The sequence below is a fragment of the Nothoprocta perdicaria genome, unplaced genomic scaffold, assembly GCF_003342845.1.
Source record: "Nothoprocta perdicaria isolate Ctin4 unplaced genomic scaffold, notPer1 scaffold_9, whole genome shotgun sequence".
NCBI classification, from domain to species: domain Eukaryota; kingdom Metazoa; phylum Chordata; class Aves; order Tinamiformes; family Tinamidae; genus Nothoprocta; species Nothoprocta perdicaria.
The window spans coordinates 5,353,154-5,359,153 of record NW_020456198.1 but is presented as its reverse complement, the minus strand read 5'-3'; the positions used below and the strand labels follow the sequence as shown (position 1 = coordinate 5,359,153).

The 6,000-nt window shown below is 41.3% G+C and overlaps 2 long non-coding RNA genes across 2 annotated transcripts; both read left to right on the top strand.

Annotated features, from left to right (window-relative positions):
- Nucleotides 1-302: 302 nt before the first annotated feature.
- On the top strand, nt 303-834 carry LOC112958778. The gene is made up of 2 exons (XR_003251497.1): nt 303-391; nt 716-834. It is a non-coding gene; the product is annotated as an uncharacterized LOC112958778 (long non-coding RNA).
- A 62-nt stretch (nt 835-896) lies between these two features.
- LOC112958779 lies at nt 897-2,286 on the top strand. Its single transcript, XR_003251498.1, has 2 exons — nt 897-1,024; nt 2,084-2,286. It is a non-coding gene; the product is annotated as an uncharacterized LOC112958779 (long non-coding RNA).
- Nucleotides 2,287-6,000: the final 3,714 nt, after the last annotated feature.

Genomic DNA, 6,000 nt, shown 5'->3' with positions numbered 1-6,000 from the left:
AACTTGTCCCATCGTCACACTGAGGCTCATGCAGCTTCTATATAGTCATATATTACTCAGGAAGCAACTCAGCAGAATGTTGTGTTGTGGATTTAGTTGATTTCAATGTAACTTAGAAGCTCACGTGGCCTCAGGTTTTCCTCAGGACCTCCCCCTTCACCCCTCTCCTCTCCCAGGTCTTCCATTTATATAGGATATTTGGTCTCTGGTCTTCAGTGAGCCTAGTTTAAACCAGTCCTCTGGGGACTACGAGCCTATTATTGTCCTGCTCCCTCAGGTGGATCAATCCCTTCTTTGTAATCCTCATTTTGCAAGGAGGACCCTTGGTTGCAATTTCTGGATCATTTCTGAATGATTCTGAACCAAAAGGATGTGTAACAAAGGTTATTTTGTAAGTATTTTGGACATTAAAAAAATCCATGCTTTCTTGTTTTTAAAGCTCAATTACACACCAAGGCTTTTTGAAGTGAAAAAAATGCAAGTTTCATTTTTAAAATGTTGAAAGGAAATATTTTGTCTTTTTAACAATGCAAAGTTTTGATATGTTTGGACTATTTGCCTCATTTTTTTTTTCTCCCAGTGAACATTTTTTCCTGGAATTTTGCCAGACTTTGCTAATGATTTGCTGAAACTGCATCATTTGCATGAATCCTGAAGTATCAGCTCTGGTTGCTGCTTTGCTCAATTCTAAATCCATTGTCTCCTTCATCTCTAGAAGACCACTCTTGCTCTCTAATTCCTCATCTACCCAAATCAGATGCAATTCCAAGCAGAGGGAATGGAGAAGTGCCTGAACACAGGAAGGACTTCAATCTCAAGTCATAAAAAGCAAGAAATAAGAGTTACTGGAAATGTTACTGCCTGCTTGGGGTCAGTATTTAGCTCTTGCATCTTGCCTGCCTTTGACATCCGCTAGGAGCTTCCAGCGTGGCACAACCAAAGGAAGCTCCTCACCACTGATGAGTCTTCGTGGTGCTAGAGACACCTTCTTGAGGAGCAACATTCTTTGACTTGTTTGGAGTGGGTAAGGAAACATGAATTAGAGTAATGTGAAAACACTTCTGCCTTCACATATTAATTGCAAAGACAAGGAAATCGTCCTCAAACTTGGGATATTTTGGTTACTGGCAGAACATTGTTATTTTAATAGCTTGTTTGGATGTTGCTGCTGCTGCCAGTGCATGTGGTTATTGTTCTCTTCCCTCTGTCTTTCTCTCTAGATGCTTTCAAGCCATTGCATCAGAGCCCAGCACTCACAATCCTGCCTCTGCACCCTGTTTGCCCCCCAGAATTGCTCTGATACCACTAACTGCTAGTTAAATGTGGTGATGCCAGGAGTTGCTCTGTAGCTCGCCCTTGCTGCACTTCTGCTCAGCTACATCCCTGTATAAAGAGAGATAATGCAGTGGGGATAATGCATTAATTGCATTGGTTTCAGGGCATTTATTTGAATGTGACACATCTCTGCTGGGAGGCAGGCACCGAGTCAATCGTGTCCTAAGCATGCTGAGCTTTGTGGCTCGCCCTCCCTGAATAATTCCGTGGATCATTTAACAACAACAGAAGCGTGCCTGCAGGCCCTCACAAAGAAGCAGTGTGTGTCCCATGCCTTGGGAGGCTTGATCCTGCCCCGTATAACCTCCCTGGCCTGAAGGGACCCTCTTGCCCAGCACAGCTTGTTGGCCTTATGCCATGTCCGCGTTGTCCCCATGGTGCTGCAGGAACAGGCTCGGATGCCTTTATCCCACATGGCTGTATGTGCATTCTTTATAGCAGAGCAGCTGTGCTGTGCTGTGCCGTACAGGGCAAATGAGTTTCCTGTATCCCTCCCGAAGACAGCCGCACACCCCACATTAGCGGGATGTAGCAGAAAATTGTTGTATGGCTTTCCTCTCAGTACAGACTGAACAGAAATACCATTCTGTGAGGCAAGTGGGCCTCGACAGAGCTGAATGGCTCAAAGAATGGGCCCTATCAATGCTGATAATCTCCCCCGGCGATAACGCAGTGGATTATACAGCGATTGGATGTTGAGAGTACGCTGACCTTAATCTACCTTAACTTTGGTTTTCTCTCCCATCAGATTACAACAGAGAAAGTACAACATGTGCTGTAGAAGATTACACACATCCTGCCACACTCCGCAGATGGCTGATACAAAAATCAGAGACAATGCTAAAATAATTAAAAAGCCCACAAAAATAAGCCAGTGCATTCAGCTCCTTTGTGAGGCTGAGACTAAGGAAGCTGAGCCAGCCAGCCTGAAATGCACAATATCACTGTAAGTAGATCTTATTAAGATTCTGTGTGACTGTTAAAGCATCCTCAGTCCTTGCTTCTAGCTTAGCATCATTGCTAATGGTGAAGAGTAGTAGAGATTAGTTTAGTCTATGTCTTGTTTGAGACACCATAGATACATGCTGGAGGCATCTACTGTTGCTTAAACTTGTATTTCACTGACCTGCCATGTGATGAGTGGAGTGCCAAAAATACAGAAGGGTTGGCACATAAAATCCATGTCTACTTTATCTACTCTGTCAAAGCTGAAAAAAAGAAAGTCCTGAATGAGCCTTGGAGAGTCAACAAATCACTGCAGCAGCCGCTGAGGAAGGAAGTTCAGCATGAGTTCAGCTCATTTGAATTCCCTTTTCCACGCATCCTCGCAGACCAGAGCACTGTGTGGGATCTCGGCGAGCGGAAGGGTGCGTGTGAACTTGTCGGCAAGCAGAAAACAGACAAGGTTGATAGGACTGACCTTCAGTGTTGAAGCCTGATCGTTCCTGTCATTTGAGATGGCAAGGCAGGAAGAAAAGGTCACCGGGTGCACCTTTGAGTTGAAGGTGGTGAGAAAGCAGCTTTTTGCACGGCTTTCTTGGGCAAATCCACAACTGCCTGCTGAGAAATGTGTTGTATTTGTTTCTTGATCTTTTGCTTGTACTAACATGAGGTCCCAAAGGAGAGAACACGTAGGTAGAAAAGTGGCCGTTGCAGATTATGAAGATATGATCCTTCATTTAGAAAATGCCCTTTCTTAATGGCAATATTTGGTTAAAATCAGGCAAGGCCTACCTATGAACAATGAATATGCTCCTTTTCTCTTTCTCCATACAGAGAAGAAAAAGAAGGGAAAAAAGAGACTTAATCCTGCAGTGCATACGTTGGGCAAATTTCTCATTGACTCCAGTAGGTGTTTTCCTCAGGAACTGCAAAACAGGTCCAGTAACACTATTTCCATTTATTCAATAGTTCTGAGATTGAAAACGATAGAGACTGGGCAAAAGAAATAACAGGGGCACCTCATATCCATGTGTCGCTTCATTAAACATCTGAAAATGGCAATGAAAAAACAAAGATTGTGGAATGAGATTTCCAGACAGCAGAATGATAGCATGAAAGCCTGTGCTCTGCTTGTACAAAACATATGGTTGGAAAAAATGAAGCAGCAAAACTATCTTCCATTATAATAGACAAGGATTTTCTTAGCTGTTATTTTGGATACCCAGGAAGTGGAAAACTGCTTCATGTAAGAGAGTTCCTTTGAACTTTGGACATCCAATATGTGAATATGCAACTGAGATGAATCATGGGCTTTATCCTTCTCCTTAACAGGAAATATTTGCATTCAGGAGCTCAAGAGGTAACATTGAGTAGCTAAAGAATATATGACAAAGTATTGTAATGCTAATTGACATCGTCTGCAAGAAAATTAGTCCTGACAAAATACGTTATTAGCCTTTGTGACTGCTTTAAATAGAAAAAGATTTGATCAATCTTTGCCCTGTCAATATGGGAAGAAGTGACTTGAAGATGAATTCATCCAAAGCTTCCTGAAGATGCAACCATTCCTGGAGGAAGGATTATTTTTTTTATACATGCAGAAGGGTGTCAGATGGTGAGGAGGGGTAGAGCAGCCATCCCATTTGCAGATGCATCTTTTGGAAGTCATGGTATCCAGTGTCTCATCCCATGCTTTCTGAGTCATGACAAAGAGATATGGATAAAGTCATCTCGGGTTTGATTAAGCCGATAGGATCTTAGTCTGAGTGACTTCTTTCTAAGGAAAAAAATAGGCAAAATGTTTCAAGTGGAACATAAGGGATATTTTTTTGGAAGTTGTTTCTGATTTTTTTTTATTTTAAGACTTAGCCAGAATGAAATGCAAAAGGTGGGCTGTTTTCCTGCAGAATGGATTTTTTTTAAATATAGTTGTAATGTGGGATGACACTTCAAAATAAAATCAAAACCTGCTTTCCCCCAGCTATTAAAAGGAATATCAAAATGGATATCTTTAATTTTTTTTTTTTTTTTTTTTTTTTGGTTTAAAAATCCAGCTTTTGGATCTGGCCAAGGCATCCTGGTTGTCCAATAGTGTTTCAGAATGCTTGGGTTCATCTAAAGTTGCATCTTTGGGGGATTTTTTTTTCCGGAGAATGCAGTAAGTTCTCTGTAGACCTCACTGCCTGGTCTGGCCTTGCATTACAAGGCAGGGAGCCTTCCCACATCTCCTGATTACTTTTTAAAGGAAAAGTCTGAACTCATGCATAGTGTAGACACTTGGACCAAAAAGCACATACCCTATTGCATTTTCAGAGATAAGTATTTTAAATCCAGCTTTCCCCAAAGCTCCAGACATGCATTATTTACAGCTTAGAATAATAATGTTACAAGCTGTATTATATTAAAATTGTTCCATAAAATATTACGATTATCATTTTTTGTAGCTTGACTTAAGGTGCACAATTTATATAAAACAATATGAATTATTTTCTGTTACAGAAATTATTCAGTGTGGGCTCTGTGTATTACAGTTATTAATCTTTCTATTTAAATGCAAATTTTTCCTTTCAACTGAGAGCTAAAGATACTTTTTATACAACTAATAAAACACAACTTTGATCTTCTGATCCCTTGTCAGGGAGATGCCTTTTTCAGTTAGGTTTAGGGTTTCTCTGTGAGAACATGGTGTTCCTTTAGGATGCTTTCTTCATATATATATATATATATATATATATATATATATATATATATATCTGTGCGTGTGTGTGTAATTCTTCATATATATATGTGTATATGTATATATAGTACATTATTCTTGGTAAGAATGAAATGTTTGTTTCTACTGCAAGATGTTACTTGGGCAATCCTTAGCTAGCTTTGTTTTTTGAACAGGAGAAATGTAGATCTGAGAAGCATGGAGTCCTTTCCGTGGGCATATGCAATGACTGAAAAATATGAGCATAATTTATCCTTAGGAAAACCTCCTTTGCAAGCGCAGAGGATTTCAGGATGAAACCTGAATTCATCTCATTGCTTTGGGCAGGTTGTTGTGAGCTTGGAGGGGACAGCGAGCACAGCCCTGGCTCGTGCTTTCCTGGAGGTCACACCAGGCGGTCAGAGCTGTTTCATCCAACCTTAAATCAATGATGAATGAAATGTCAGCCTTCCCGTAAAGCAAAGGGTTTGTGCTGGTAAGGAACTGCAGAAAACTTTGTCAGCTTCAAGATATCCAGTCACCAGGTACTGAATGGCATGGGGTTGGATTGGGGTGTCAGAGATATTCCAGAGGTGCTGGAACCTCCTTGATGCCTCCAGCTCTTTGTGGGTCTGTGTTTTATTAACTCTTGGTTCTCTTTTTCTCAAAAATGAGCCGAAGAGACTGATGTTTAGAGCCAGAGCAAGGCTGGGAAGTTCTGCTCATCTCTGGGAAGATGGTGGAAGAGGAAAGCAGGACTGCTCTAGTGAGACTCCTGGGGTCCCATCTCTGGAATCCCCTTCAGCTGGTGGTTTTGCAGATTTCTCTGCGTCTGCAAAACGTGACAGTGTTCTGGGAGAGAATTAACTGTTTGCTGCCAGACAGCTGGTATCCTGAAATCATTTATGCCATTTCAGGCTAATTTCTGCCACCTCTTGTTCTGATAAGTGCTGCTATTACCCTGAGCAGCTCCGAGGACTACACCTGTAACATGGTCTCTAGCATCCAACTTGCAGTTACTGTATTAG